The sequence below is a fragment of the Mustela putorius genome, unplaced genomic scaffold (genome assembly GCF_011764305.1).
Source record: "Mustela putorius furo isolate JIRA1106 unplaced genomic scaffold, ASM1176430v1.1 tig00000275_pilon_pilon_pilon, whole genome shotgun sequence".
NCBI classification, from domain to species: Eukaryota; Metazoa; Chordata; class Mammalia; order Carnivora; family Mustelidae; genus Mustela; species Mustela putorius.
This window is the reverse complement of record NW_025421341.1, coordinates 11,041,465-11,056,758: the sequence shown is the minus strand read 5'-3', so window position 1 is coordinate 11,056,758 and position 15,294 is coordinate 11,041,465. Positions and strand designations below refer to the sequence as shown.

General features: G+C 40.6%; 1 protein-coding gene and 1 non-coding gene across 3 annotated transcripts in view; one reads left to right on the top strand and one right to left on the bottom strand.

Annotated features, from left to right (window-relative positions):
- The window catches only part of PARD3B (par-3 family cell polarity regulator beta), a 1,046,368-nt gene that overhangs the window by 57,258 nt on the left and 973,816 nt on the right, over positions 1-15,294 (bottom strand). The gene's annotated exons all lie outside the window — the stretch shown is intronic.
- On the top strand, positions 3,476-3,626 carry LOC123391718. The gene has a single exon (XR_006606412.1). It is a non-coding gene; the product is annotated as a small nucleolar RNA SNORA62/SNORA6 family (small nucleolar RNA).

Sequence of the window (15,294 nt, the reverse complement as noted above, 5' to 3'; positions counted from 1 at the left end):
AGCACCCAGGTGCTTCTTTTTCTGAAAAGCTACCAGCATAAGAGATTATATGAAATGTAGGATGAACCTTATCTTAAGGAAGTTTTTGTGTTGTTGGGAAAACAAGTATCAAGAATGAAATCATTAAAGAATGATGTAGGACAACGTACGATCACATGCCATTCAGGATGTGACACTGGAAGGGGTCAGGAAAAACTTCCCAGAAGTAGCAGAACACAGACCAAAGATGGGTGGCATGCTTCTATATCAAAAATTATTCTCTTCTTCACCAACCGTGTAGGTATTTAATTATTATATTTATATCATGCATATATCATGCTTCTCTATTAACACGACAACATCTTCAATGCAATCATGGACTTAGTGATTACTGAGCAGCTACTGTATCCCAATGCCACGCTAGCACTATATTTCAAGGAATGAAGAAGGGCTAGATCTCTTCATGGCGTTGAATATAGAGGAGACAGGCCTGCAAACAATTACGGTGCAATGAGATCACTGCTGGAGTGTCAGCATGAGAGAGCAGGCAGTAGGAGTCTGGAGAAACAGATACGAAAGTCCGCCTGGCAGAGTTGAAGACAGCTTCATATGGGTGTTGAAGCTTCATCGAAAACTTGAATATGAATGAGGATAAGTTATTTTTGCGGGGGTGGGGGAAGAAGGTGTAGGAGTAGCAGGAGAAGGCATTCTAAGTCTAGAGAACAAAAATGAAACAATATGGAGGCATTTAAAAAAGAAAAGCACTGGTTTTCAGGGAAAGTCAAGTGTTTGGTTAAAGGAAGAAACAGAACCTATTGAGGAAAAGGGTATTCGTGATAGCAACACCACCACTATTATTATGGCTATAACCATTATTGCACTTTTTTCTTAATGAGCTTTGGTTTTTTAGAGCACTTCCAGGTTCACAGCAAAATTGAGAGGAAAGTACACAGAGTTCCTATCCCACTACCTCCACCATGAGCAACATTTGTTACAATTGATAAACTTAACATGGACACAGCATGCAAAGTCCAGAGTTTACATTAGGACTCACTCTTGGGGATGTACATTCTACTGGGTTGGAGCAAATGTATGACATGTATCCATTATTATAGCACCATACAGAATTTTTCCATTGCCCTAAAAATTCTCTGTGTTCTGCCTACTCATTCCTCCCTCTCCCCAAACCCATGGTAACCACTGGTCTTTTTACTGTTTCCATAGTTTTGCCTTTTCCAGAATATCATATAGTTGGAATCTCAGAGTCTGTAGCCTTTTTTTTTTAAATATATTATCTTCTTTCACTTAATAATATGCATTTAAGTTCCATCTGTGTCTTTTTGTGCTTGATAACTCATTTCTTTTCAGTGCTGAATAATATTGTATTGTTTGGCTCTACCACTTAATCCATTCATCTACTGACAGACATCTTGGTGCTTCCAACTTTCCACAATAATAAAGTTACTAGGAACATTGTCTGCAGATTTTTGTGTGAAGATAATTTTCAATGCCCTTACAGAAATAGCAAATAGTGCGGTTGCTGGAATGTATGCTCAGAGTATGAAACTACTGAGCTGTCTTCCAAAGTGGCGGTACCATTTTGCATTCCTGCTAGTGATGAATGAGAGTTTGTGTTGACATCCTTACCAGCATTTGGGGTTGTCAGTGTTCCAGATTTTGGCCATTCTAGTGGGTGTGTGGTGATACCTTATTGTTGTTTTAATTTATATTTTCCTGATGACCTATGATGTGGAGCACCTTTTCATATGCTTATTTGCCATCTGTATATTTTCTTTGATGGGGTGTCTGTTAAGGTATCTTTGGTTCATATTTTAATTGGTCTTTTTCTTTACTTATTGTGGCTTTTATTTTTTTTTAAGATTTATTTATTAATTTGAGAGAGAGAGAGGGATCATAAGTAGGCAGAGAGGCAGGCAGAGAGAGGGGGGAAGCAGGCTCCCCGCTGAGCAGAGAGCCCGATGTGGGCTCAATCCCAGGACCCCGAGATCATGAGCTGAGCCCAAGGCAGAGGCCCAACCCACTGAGCCACCCAGTCGCCCTTATTGTGGGGTTTTAAGAGTTCTTTGTAGTTTTAGATAACAGTCTATCATATGTGTCTTTTGCAAACATTTTTTTCCAGCCTGTGGCTTATCTTTTCATTCTCTTGACAGTGTTTATTGCAGAGCAGAACTTTTTAATTTTAATGAAGTCCAGGTGACCAATTCTTTCTTTTATGCATCTTGCCTTTGGTGTCATATCTAAAAAGTCATTATCAAAATCAAGATCATCTAGATTTATTTTCTGTGTCATCTTCTAGTAGTTTTACAGTTTGCATTTTAAATTGGGTCAGTGATTCATGTTGAGTTAATTTTTGTAAAGGGTGTAAGGTCTGTGTCTAGATTCATTTTTTTTTACATGTTGGATGTCCAGTTGTTACAGCACCATTTGAAAAGACTATCCTTGCTACACTTTTATCAGAGACCAAAATAAATATTTATTTAGGTTTATTTTTGGACTCTCCATTCTGTTTCATTGACCTATTTGTCTATTCTTTCACCAATACCACACTGTCTTGATTGCTATTGCTATAATATAGTTGGGTAGTTTTAGTCCTCCAACTTTGTAGTCCTTTTTTTTTTAAGATTTATTTATTTATTTGACAGAGAGAGAGAGATATCACAAGTAGGGATATAGGGATAGAGGCAGGCAGAGAAAGACTGGGAAGCAGGTCCCCTGGCAGAACAGAGAGCCCGATGAAGTCCTGATTCTAGGACCCTGGGACCATGACCTGAGCTGAAGGCAGAGGCTTAATCCACTGAGCCACTGAGGCACCCATCTTTCTACTCCTTCAATATTATGTTGGTTATTCAAGGTCTTTTTTTTCTCCATATGAACTTCAGAATCAGTTTGTTAAGATTCTTTAGAATCAAGAAAATAACTTGGTAAGATTTTGGCAGGTAGCACGTTGAATCTATCGATCAAGTTGGGAAGAACTGACATCTTGATAATATTAAGTCTTCTTATCCATGAATAGGAACTTGCCTTCCATTTATTTGTCTTTTTGTTTGATCGCTACTACAATTTAACCCTTATTTGTTGTCAAGCAAAATGCTAAATGTTTTATTTTCATCAGCCCAATCTTCCCAATAATCCCAATGGTTGCCACGTTTTTCAAATGAGAAAACTAAGTAGTTGCTCAAGGTCATATGGCTAGTGTATAGAAAATCTGAGACAAAGATCAGGTCTGTTTGACTTCAGAATCCAAGCTCTCTAGATACAGCCATGAGCCACATCTTGGGGGAGCTTATATGCAATGCCAAGGAAACTGTTTTTACCCTTAGGTGATGGTGAAGTCATTGAGAATGACTGCTTGATAACTGATGGGACATATGTATAGGTTAGAGAGATCACTCGTGCCATAGTGTGGAGGTTCCAGTGATAGTTTGAACCAGAGATGATGAAGGCCTAACCTAGGGGATATACGAAAGGATAAAGGCCTGCACATTGTTAGAGCTTGGAGTGAGGCCACTGGCTGGCCAATGAACTCATGTGTAGGTAGCATGCTACATGAGGGTCAAGTCTTTCACTGACACCACCAGGGCCTCTGGCCCAATGAGTGGAGTTTAATAGCAATTTTTGCTAAAAGTACAATTTAAATGTGTCAGAGCTTTAAGGAAAAATGAAAACATTTTCAAATGGCCCGTGTTTTCTCCTGCTTTTCTCCATATTTCTTAACTCCCTGGGCCTCTCAGGTATTATGGGCCTTTCTGCTTTCAGAGAAAGTTGATGAATCCTGCCAAAGTGGAGCTCACTCAGTTCATCTAATGTGGTAGATGGGCCTGGGAAGTTCTGCGCAGTTCTGCACATCCGTGGCACCATTTCCCATGATCACCCGTGGGAGTCTGTGCCTGGTCTCTACTTCTACAGAGATCCTGAAGAGATTGAAAAGGATAAGCAGGCCTGCTGAAATGACTATGACCATGGAGGAATTTCAGGGTGAATGGACTGTTCCACTCCTAGAATCACTGCTACTCCGCCCGAGGCTGCAGACCGCTCTGCAGGTGAGCAGGGGCCCTCCATGCCTAGTCAGCAGTTCCCTCCTGAGGACTGGAGCCCTCAGCCGGCCACTGAAGACTGGTCCGCAGCTCCCACTGCTCAGGTTCCTGAACCACTGAGTGGCTTTAAGTTGCTCTTCCACAAAGGCAAACAAAATGGAAATACGATTGACAGAAAATAAACAGTTTCTTAAAAAAAAGTAAAAAGGCAAGTGAGTGATATAAGAATGTTAAGGGGGGGCAGGTTCAGTAGGACTGACTGAGGATTAATAGGAAGGATGTGCCTAGAAAAGTGGATGATTTTCTGAGCTTAGCAACTAAGTGGGCTTGGTGACCATCACCAAGATGGGAATAACGGAGGACCAGATTTAGGGGGAAGGGCAGGGGCGGGAGGAGGGGATACATTGATACTTAGATACATTGAGTTGGAATGGAATATCTGATGGTGATGTCTAACAGATAATTGAGTGTAAAAGTTTGCAACATTGAAGCCTGGGACCAGAGATGGAGAATTGGGAAATATCCAGCCCACGGATGCTACCTACAACCTTGGGAAAGAATTAGAATGCCCCGGGACAATCTGTAGACACAGAATAGAAGGAAAGACATGCAATGGAAACAGAGAAGGATACCAATATTACTCTTAGGAAAACTGTCATTTAAGGGGCAAACACAAGTTAAACGCAGGAGGAAATCTGAGGAGGTGTAGACCAGCAGTTGGTCTGGAAGAGGAGGAGGAGATAGTGTTACCATAGAAATCCAAAGAAAAGGATTCCATGAACGAGGGTGTGGCCCACAGTGTCAAAAAAAAGTCAAGGACTGCAGTCAGAAAAGGTCTGTGGGCAATATGTGGTGTGTTGGCGTGATTTACCCAAACTCCGTCCTTGCAGAGTGTCTTCCTGAACTATAGGGCTTGGAAAGCTAGACTGGTCTTCCCCAGAATGCCCCTGAAGCCAGTGTACTGGTTTGCTTTAAGACGGGCCATTGAGGAAGTGGTCCCACTTCCACTGTTTGTTCTGACAGCACTGACTAAAGATGTGTTTGGTTTCCTTGGCGGTTTCAGCAGATGTGTCTTTGCAAGTTTCTGGGGTGAAGTGTAGCTTTTGTAGCCAGCTTTGGAGTTGGCAGCACTACAGATGGCTTCCTGATCGTGGCACTTTCTTAATTATGGTGGCATTGTTGTGTGGCTCTGGAGCCAAAAGCTTTCTTACAGAAGTGGCAGCAGCTCCCTTGGTAGTCTGGTTCTGTAGCATGGCTTGAGAAATCATCCCTGAAAGCTTAGCCAAGATTAGGTTTCTTTTGATGCCCTTAGGATTCTGTAAGCCCATTAGTGTGGTATAATAAATTCGCTCCTGCTTAAACCAGCTAGGGTGCATATCGCTCTCTGCAACAGAACAGTGACTAACATAAGTCCCACAGAAGAGTCTGTGGGAACTGGCAATGAGATGGTGATTGGTGCTTTACTGAAAGCATCAATTGAAAGTGATTTCTGTGGATTGATGGGGAGAGAAGGCGGGACTCCACGGTATTGAAAATCTTTATCGCTTTCTCCCCAAAAAGAAATAAAAACCCAAAACAACCAAAACCAAACCCTAGTCACACTGCCTCATGTTATCGTGCTGCGGAAATAAGATGGATACTTCCAAGTGAATGAATATTTGTTAGCGTCTCCTGAGTGGAGTCATATGTTGTGTACTCTAAAGCACAGAGACGAGAAAAAGTTTTCTCCCTTGGGGACACAGTGTTAGTTAATGGAAATGATGGGAAAACATTTGTGCTGCATTATTTAAAAAACACATTGACTGATTTTTCTCCCTAAATCATCAAAAGTTGACCTCTGTCAACATTTTTAATATATACATATTTAAATGGCATATAGTTTTCTTCCTCCAATTATTTTTTAAAGATCTTATTTATTAATTTGATAGATAGAGATCACAAGTAGTCAGAGAAGCAGGCAGAGAGAGAGGAGGAAGCAGGCTCCCCGCTGAGCAGAGAGCCCGATGCGAGGTTCGATCCCAGGACCCTGAGACCATGACCTGAGCCGAAGGCAGAGGCTTTGACCCACTGAGCCACCCAGGCACCCTTCTCCCTCCAATTATTTATTGTTGGCATTTTTCTGTGCTAACAGTATATTTTATAAATATAAATTTTAAAAGCTACATCACATCCCATTTGTGGATAATTCATAATTTATCTAATCTCCTCTTATAACTTGATCAATTTTTGCATCCCAATCAGAAATAGTGGCACTATGGATTATTATGTCGGGTACCAAGATTCTTGCAAATAGCTGTGAACTGAGGGTAGGAAATTGCAGATAGAAGACTGCCAAAGAGAAACTAATTATAAGTTATAGCTAGGTCCTTAGGAAGTCAAGCCCCTTCAGGAGGGAGTGAGGGGGAAAGAGACAGGCATAGGCATTTAGAAGCTCATTTCTCATTTTGCTCAGTGTGTATTAAGACTCAAAAATGTTCCTGCTTCCAGCACTCCTTATTAGGTAATTTCCCTCATCATAAAAAAAATAAGGTCAGCGGCTTTGATCCAATTAATTTTTTTAAAGAAGCCCTTTATCTCACTTGGTATCATGTAGGTTTTTTTTTTTTTTTTAATGTAATGACCTAAATAGACTTCTGATAGAAAGAAATAATTTTGACTTAATCCATAAGAGAAGTCTAGTCTTTTCCAAAACAATGTAATATTAGAACTCATGCTTGGATCTGGGGCATATTTATTTTTTTTCTAATAATAAAGCTCGGGAAGAGAAACTTCAGAGAGCTTATTGGAAAACAACTTGAGAGGCTCTCGCTTGGTGTGCCTTGCAGGTGCGGTCCTGTTTGGCCGGGCTTTTGACAGCCTCGGATGGCCTATCTGGAGGGTCTGGTGTATGAGGAATGTTGAATTAAGATGCTTTTAGTCCATGGGACTTCTCCCAATTTCATTCACTCAGTGCCTGCTGCTGGCTGGGATGTTAAGAGCCTTGCTAATATAAAGCTATTAGTCTTTTCTCTGCAAAGGCAAGGAGCTTGCTGGTTACATTCAGAGTTCCTTAAATTAGTATGTATTTCTAGCCCAGCATTGCTGGAATCAGCAGTTTCACAAAGCAATATACTAAAGAGGCCATTTAACCCCCGATTTCTCCCATTTGCAGATTAATGGCAGAGGGGGAAGATTTAATGCCCTTTCAAAGATGTTTTAACAATTCATTACAAATAAAAGAATAAATCACACAAGATTTTCTGCAAATGTCTGATGACAAAAAGTGGAAACAATTCAAATTCAACTTGTTTCCCAATTCCCACCGGTTGGGACAAATTTTTGCCAATGTTGTAATTTATGTCCCTTAAGTCAATTTTCCCAAGGAAATTTAAAAGCCTCTGTGAAGGAAACACACTGCAAAGTTGCAGTCTGGCTGATTCACCGCCACACACCATCCTCATTTACAAATAGGTCCTACTCGGATCTATTACACGAAACTGCGTGCCGTGCCGCCAGACCCATCATAAGATTAAGATGCAAAGTATAAAAATTCAGATGCCATTTTAGGAAACACGCCTTTCATTTCAAGTTGGTAACATGACAGCTATTTTTGAGCAGTTTCCAGAAGATTTCTTTTAATTACATTCCTCTTACTTAGCTATAGGTCTGGCTCGGAGATTTTTGAAGGAATCAACATGATGAAAATGTCTAAAAAAGTTGGGAACTTGTCTTTGAGCATCTTCTCATATGAAGACATTCTGCTGAAATGTTACATATTTGGAGCGAAACTCACCATACTTCATTTAAACAAAAAGAAGCTAATCAAAATAGGTTGTAAATGATTTCTCTTTGGCAATGTGAAGTATATTATGCCGGAGATACGTATTTAGAAATATGCTATCTAGAGAAGCGAAAGTACACACACTCTTTCAAGCCATTATTTCTGAAGTGTTTATTTTCTCTAATTTAATTTCAGTAATTTTGTCAAATAACTGGGTATTCAGTTTATAGACTAGTTTAGAACATCTGCTAGTTTGGAAAATACAGCAAATAAAAATATTTTAAAAATAACTCTTGGGGAAGCCTTTTCACCATTCTGTGCCTATATTTTCCTCCCTTGGAAAAAGCTGGAGTGAAAATAAATCCTTAAAGTCCCTCTAACTTATGTACATTTATAAAAGTTATCTTGCATATAGTTTCCACCTCATTAATATGGTAACTCTACGTCTGTAACATAATTATTTTAAAGCTGAATGACAAAGACAGCAAAGTAATCTGCAACATTATAAAATTATAACACATTTATTGGGATTTGAGCATTCAATCTTATGCTCGCATGACCCGAGTACTAACCAAGTACACCGGACCATGGCATCTTGATAAACTGAATTAACTCTCTTCAGATTGTCTTCAGAGAAAATAAAACCAGGCATCTCCTGCCCAGCTCTGTTTGTTCCTGGGCCTAAGATACAGTTACCATAGAAACTATGATTACGGATACAATTTTACAAATTTGGCTTCATCTATCAGATGCACTTTGCATGTGAGTGTGTGTGCGTGTGTGTGCACATGTGCATATGTGTCTTGCCAGTGAGCATGAAGAGCACACTCTGGCTCTACATCTTTAATTAAAGAGCCAGACACCATCTCATTTCCTTACCCCATCTGTCTACCTACGAATAGAGATATTGCGACATTGACTGAAATCTAAACTTTTGCTTGATGGAAGATGATTTCTGATGAAAAGAAGGAAGAGAAGGTATACCTTAATAAATCCTTTTACCTCTCTTGTATTTTCCAGGAATGGAGTAAGCAGGAATTTAGTGGATCTCAGTAGTAACCCTAATCACCAGATGCTAGTATCCAGTATTTATCGAATTTGATTTTGACTTATTACTTGGATGTAATATGTGAGTTATTTATGCCTAAGCTGTTTTATTTTTATTTATTTTATTTTTTAAAAAGATATTTATTTATTTGCTTACATATTTATTTAGAGTGTGAGCAGGGGAAATGGTGGCGAGAGAGGGAGAGAGAGAATCTCAAGCAGACTCCACACTGAGCACAGAACCTGATGTGGGGCTCGATCCCACAACTCTGAGATCATGACCTGAGCTGAAGTCAAGAGCCAGATGCTCAAGCAACTGAACTGGGCATCCCTGTTTTATTTTTATCATACTCTGTGACAGTCAGTATTTTTTACTCATTCTAAAGGGAAAAAGTTGACCCTCAAAATACACCAAAACTTAAAATGATATAACAGTTTACAAATTCATAATAGATGAACTATTAGATTTTTTAACTAATAGATCTTATAAAGGATATTAAGTGACAAAGGCATAAAAGCTCTCTAGGATACTTAAAACATACTTGCCTTTATAAAGACCAAACAATGGAAACATAAAAGTTTGAAAATTTCAAACTTTTCAGAATGTTTTCTTTTCCTAGTTTAGTCTGTGGGCAGTTTCCAGTCACTCCTGTTACTAGAAAAAAATAACTAGAAAGAAATGACTTTCTGAGACACTGTGTGATCAGTATCATGAGCTAGAATTAACGCTATCATTTCCATTTCTGCCTCACTTTACACATGAGAGCAACTAGCTAAAGGTTCATACAGTGGCAAGACCAGGATGTGATCTCCATCTCACTGTCAATGCTGCCTCATATGTCGGCAGTGATCATTCCAGTGACTGTAGCTCTATTTCCTAAACAAAGAACAGAGATAGAAGACTTGAATGTTCAGATGAGCTTATGGTGGCAGTGGGGTGGGATATGGGACACTGTGGCTGTCTGCAAGCATTTAGCATGAGGTCATGGTCATCAGGGCCAGACCCCTCAACTCCCAATTGCCTGGCAAAAGTTACTACATTTAGCTGGAGGCCCTGATATGTGTTAATTTCTGGTACACCAAAATTAATTTTTAGTAAAAAAATTGTTTTATAAACAAGAACAGGCTGTATAATGTACAGCTTTTTTCTGTATTATGCCCAGTGTCAGTCTGTTGATTTGGTTTACACAAGATGAGCAAGCTTCATTGCAGTTGGGACTTTTTCACATTTTTGAGCCATTGCATTCTCAAAGCCTGACATATCACCTTGTTCGTGAATATTTACTGAGTCAATAAAACAGAAATCTCACACATCTACTCAGTGGCACTTAATAGAGAGAATCAGCTTCCAAGAGGGCTAGCTATCCTTGTGAATAAGACTTGTTAAATATCATAACATGTATTAGCAACATTGTTTTAAGGAGTTTTTATAGCATCTGTCCTATGGTTAAGTCTTAATAAGACTGCCTTCCTCAAGCTCTTTTGTATACATAGTTCTGATTTTTCCCTTTCCTTTAAAAATAATTTTTAAAAAACATATGTTCTAACAATTTAGATTTAAACTTGGATCTGGTGTAGAAATCAAAACCATTAGGAATCTCAATTGTGTCATTGGTTAGAATGAGGGAAGATTCCTAAGAGCTGAAAATAATAATAGTGTAGTAGGAAAACCTTACATGATAGGATAGATAGCTGTGTCTGCTGGACACAGCTACTGTTGATCTAAAGAGTGACCTCAGTGTTTAGCATCCATTGCAATCACAAAGTAACCTGATCCATGCTATCATTAATGCTGAAATCATACACACGTTAGTCTAAAATGTGTATTAACCAACTTAGTTTGAAACTGACTATGGTACCAGCACAGCGCAGCTTCTAGAAGATGAATGAAGACCAGAGGAGGAGAAAACGAGAATTAAACAGATGTTTAAATCGATGTTCTTGGGTCAAGATGTGGTTTAAAAAACCAAACCAAAGCCCCATGTCCATTTAATGATTTTTCTTTCTTTCGAAGATTTATTTATTTATTTATTTGGGAAAGACAGAGAGAGAGAGAGAAAGGGAGGGAGGGAGAAGCAGACTCCCCGCTGACCAGAGAGCCCGACATGGGGCTTGATCCCACGACCCTGAGATCATGAGCTAAGCCAAAGGCAGACACTTATTCAACTGAGCCATCCAGGCGCCCCATTTAATGATTTTCTATTAACTAGCAGATAAAAGTTTTCCGTAACCTACAGCGACCAAACTTTCCAGCTTTATCTCATCCCTCTCCCACCTGTTCAATGACTTGGTCCCACTGGATATTTTACAGCACCTGAACATGCACTTTTGTGCCTGCACCAGAATGCTTGCTCCTGCAATTTTGATAACTCTTCCCGTGGTCAGGTCAGTGCCCTAAACATATCAAGGGCTCTCTAAAGGCTTATCATGTGAATGAGTAAAGCAACAAATGTTGCTCTGACTGGGTGTATTTACTTCTGTGAGGGGACAAGAACAGGCAAAAACAGGAGTAGATAAGAAAAACAGATTCTGTAGACAGTGGTGAGAACATCAAAACAGTGGTGAACAGAGAAGGGAGCCTTGAAAGAGGGGTGTCGATGGAAAGAGAAATAAAGACCCCGAGAAACGGAGAAGTTTTGCAAAAGAGAAAGGGAACAATGGAATGAAAATAAGTGAGGCTATTGCAATCTGTTCCAATTCTTAATATACAGATAATTCCTGTCCTTAGTAGCTCTCCATTAATCAAACTCTTGATCATTCAGAACACTCCCTACCTTTACCAGGATGGTAATACAACTTTGCTCTTCTGATGGGATGTATATATAGCATCTTGCTCTCAAATGTGATTTTTTTCAAGTCAACATTTGAAGTTGGATTTGATATAATCATTTAATTGGGCATTGATTCATCTACACAGAACTCATTACTGAAGTCTTCAATTTCACCAACAAAATCCCCTTCCAAATCATCTTTTATCAAGAAGCTGCAAGTCCAAGTGCTCTGAAAACTTTGCCAAATAAAAAGCTTTTAGGTTTCTAGTGCTGGCTGGACACAAACCCGTGGAAGAGTGTTGAAGAATAATGCATGCCAAATGCCAGATATGATTGCTTTTCGCATAATTAATGTCATTCTTGCTGTTCAAGTACCATTCCCATCCTCTAATAATTTCCATTAATAGAGGAAGTTTCTGCAATAATTTTTGCATCCTGAACAACCACCGTGGCTTCTATAGACCTTTTAATCAAAATAATGGCAATGAGTGAAAAGGCGATGGTTAGAGATATTACTATAACCCTGAGTTGCATTTGCTTCATCATTGTTTTCAATCCCCAAAAACTGTCCAAAGAGCTCATCGTGTTATTATGTCAATTAGACCTTGGCGCTTTGATTTCAATAGCACTGAACTATATGAATTTATACCACGAAGGGAAAAGTATATAAAGTGAGGATATTGGGCATCCATTTAGCTCCCAAAATGTGAAAAGGGAGTGTTTTTAAAAACGCAACAACAAAAGATGAGCAGATGCAAATAGAAGCTCAAGTCCTGTAAAATATGATAATTGTATAATACTTCAAGCTAAAGCTTCCAGTAGCGGAAGTGATAGACCAGCTGCAAATCATACCCCCTAAACCTGCCAATTCACACTGTTTTTTATTATGATGTTGCAAAATCAAGAACTCTGCTCAGGATATAAAATTATGCAAATATACCGAGAGCAACAACAACAACAAAAATCAGCCCAAGTTTCTTATACGAGCCCTAATGGCACAGCAGCCATCTTCCACACCAGGGAGGGGCACCAGAGCCGTGGCTAACGGGTTCTAGAAAACCCAGCCTGGACTTACCCTCTAAGCTGAATACTGATGTGTGGATGAGGAAGTTTGGGCACAAGGGGACCAGTGTTGAGTCTCCCCTCTCTCCCTGAGCTGGTTTGCAAATCTTGAGTCTCTAGCCAAGCCTCATTCTTCTCTGCCCAAGATGCTTTGAAAACACTTCCCCTGAGTGACACCTAACCTCACTGGGCCTCGTCTGTGAAGCCCACCCAGGGGGGAGCTCATGACGTCACTTGAGTGGGATGCCTTGCTCTGGACAGTGACCTGGGGGTGACGTGGTGGCATCAGGTCTGGAGACGGGGTTCGGTGACCTGATTAAAGCTCGTGAGCCAGGTCACTGCTTTCCTGGGAAGATAGCGCAGAAACAATGCTTGTGCATGGGTTTCAATAGCCACTGTGAAAATAAAAAACAGCTGGTCATCGACTGTAACAGCTGTGCTTCCACTTGGTGGAAAATCTGGTGGGGATGCAGGCGAGGACAGGGCCATGAGCACAGGCTGGCTTCGGGGCTTGGATGCATGGGCACCCAACCATGCAGCTGGAAGGACACGCACAGGCATAAGGCCAGCCCCTAAGGGGTCCACACCAATTTGCAAGCTATCTGTCATTTCTAAAATGTGCTCACTGTCTCATTCCTACATACATGTAGGATGGATGATATGTCATCACATAGGATTCTCATAAAGGATGTTGCGATGATCAAAGTCTGTGCTCCTATATCATCTGACACATCCATGCCACTCCTTGACCAGGAAAAAGCAGGTGTTGCAAATTCCTTGTAAGTCAATTTTGTTCAAAGAGAGAAGCAGAACCGGAAGATGATCCTAAAGGCCACCACTGTTCCTACAGTGCTCCAGGTCCCTCCTTCCTGACCGAAAACAGACTTGCCTGCAGAGAGTTCTAACCAGACACACAGCAGCGTGGTCTCTGGCCTGCACACGGAAAGGACACTGAGGTTAGGAGCTTACTCCAGACAAGGCTGGCTGGGCTCAATTCTCATCACCCACCCACTGGGTAACCTTGAGCAAGGTCACTTCTGAGCCGCGGTCTTCTCACCTCATTAATCTCGGTTTTCATTATGAATGTGGTTAATAATAGTACCTACCTCGGATGGTTGCGATGTGGATTAAATGATCTGATGCATGTCAACTACAAAGTATGCATCACACATGTAGAGTATACTTATATGTCCAGTGAATCTGAGTTGTTGGTAATGCTGTTGCAGTCATATGGAATCTGATTCTTCTTCTAGTATGGAAAATGCCTGGAGAGAATTTTTCCCTGTTCTGTATACTTTCTTTCTTTCTTTTTAAAAAAGATTTTATTTATTTGACAGAGATCACAAGTAGGCAGAGAGGCAAGTGGAGGGGGGGGAGGGGCGGGGAAGCAGGCTCCCCGCTGAGCAGGGATCATGACCTGAAGTGAAGGCAGAGGCTTTAACCCACTGAGCTGCCCAGGCGCCCCTGTAGAGTTTATTTCTATGAATCTCTGCCTAACCCTGGCTAAGCCAATGGAAGGTTCTTCAGTGATACTGTTCTAAAAACGGTCCTGGGGAAGAGAGGGAAGAGACAAAAACCGAAGAGGGTGGGGATGGGAGGAGAGGAAAAGAGAGGAGAGCAGAGGACGGTGGGTGGGTTCGAGGAAGGGGGGAGAGAGCATTTGATAGAAAAGGAGGAAGGGAAAGAAAGAAGGAGAAGGGAGAGAGGGGAGAAGGGAGAGAGAATTCTTACTTTCTCTCATAAAAGAGCCAATTGTCTGTGCTTTTTACATACAGGATGAATGGCTGGAATGATATGACCTATTAAAAGATGATGTATGTATTCCTATGTCTCTCTGTGCACTCACGTATGCATGTGCCTGTATGTGTGATGTGTGCATGTGGATATGGATTTTTGCAGACATACACACACACAACCACCTTACAGCGGTCCATAGAAACTATCCAATGCCTAGAATGAAGCTTAAATTCCCGGACGTGACATCTACAGCTTTCCCGGTCTACTGTGGTCATCATCGTTGTCATTCTCCTTCCACCCCTCATCTTTGCAGCCCTGTTTCCTGCCACTTCACCCCGAAGATGCCTTCCCAACCATCGGTCCTTTCCTGACCCCCAAGCACCTGCACACCTTCTTGTCCTGCCCAGCTCCTCCTTTGCCCTTCCCATCACCACCCTGGCAACCTCTTCCTACAGAACTAGTCACTTCCTATTTTCTGAGAGCCTAGAGTATATCTTTTACATACTTACTTAGAGTGTTATCTTATAACGATCTTTTATAATGGTATTTATTAACATTTGTTGTCCAGCATCTTTCATGCTCAGTAAATGCTGTATGATTATAAGAATGAACCATTTAAATGAAAAAAGTAATCTTGAAGGTGAGATATAACACAGGCAAGCAGAAAAAACACATAATCCTAAACTAACCAGAAAAAACAAACTCAAATTAACCTAGTTGGCCTACCTCAAGAGGCTATTCACAACCGAATACAGTGGAACATTAATTCCACTGCATGGAGTGAAGTCAAGAAACAATATCATTGTGATTTAGACATTTAAGAGTACAGATGTGAAGTGTGCATTTTATTACATTATTGAACAGTTTGGGATCAAACATAAGT